This window comes from Arachis duranensis, chromosome 9, assembly GCF_000817695.3.
Source record: "Arachis duranensis cultivar V14167 chromosome 9, aradu.V14167.gnm2.J7QH, whole genome shotgun sequence".
Classification (NCBI taxonomy): Eukaryota; Viridiplantae; Streptophyta; class Magnoliopsida; order Fabales; family Fabaceae; genus Arachis; species Arachis duranensis.
The window spans coordinates 28744063-28744816 of NC_029780.3; positions in this window are offsets into that span (position 1 = coordinate 28744063).

Here is a 754-nt window from a genome sequence, read left to right on the forward strand (position 1 = left end):
TGCTTTGACCACACCAAACTTAAAATATTGCTCGTCCTCGAGCAATAGAAGAAAGAAGAGAAGAAGAAGAAGAAGAGAATATGGTAGAGAGGGAGAGATGTAGGTTCGGCCAAGGTGAAGAAGAGGGGGTTTTGTTGTGTGAAAATGAAGTAGAATGGAAGGGTATATATAGGGAAAGGGGAGTGTTTGTTTGGCCATTTAGGGTGGGAATGGGTGGGAAAATGGTTTTGAATTTTTGAAGGTAGGTGGGGTTTATGGGGAAGAGTGGATGGATGTGAATGGTGAAGGAGGTGATTGGGAAGAGGAATTGAGGTGATTGGTGAAGAGTGTTGGGAAGTGTGACATGGGGAATAGTCATCACAAAATAGGATTAGGAGGTAAGGTGGGAATATAGTAGGTGGGGATCTTGTGGGGTCCACAGATCCTGAGGTGATCCTGTGGGGTCCACAGATCCTGAGGTGTCAAGGAATTCCATCCCTGCACCAAATAAGCATGTAAATTGCCTTTGCACACCATTCTGGCATTTAAACACCGTGTGGTGCACATTCTGGGCGTTCAACGCCCATGTAAAGCATGTTTCTGGCGTTAAACGCCAGTTTCATGCTTGTTACTGGCGTTCAGCGCCAGCTTTTCCTCTAGGCACATTCCTGGCATTCAGCGCCAGAATGTTGCTTGTTTCTGGTGTTCAGCGCCAGGTTGATGCTCTGTTCTAGCGTTGAACGCCAGCCAGATGCTCCTTACTGGCGTTGAACGC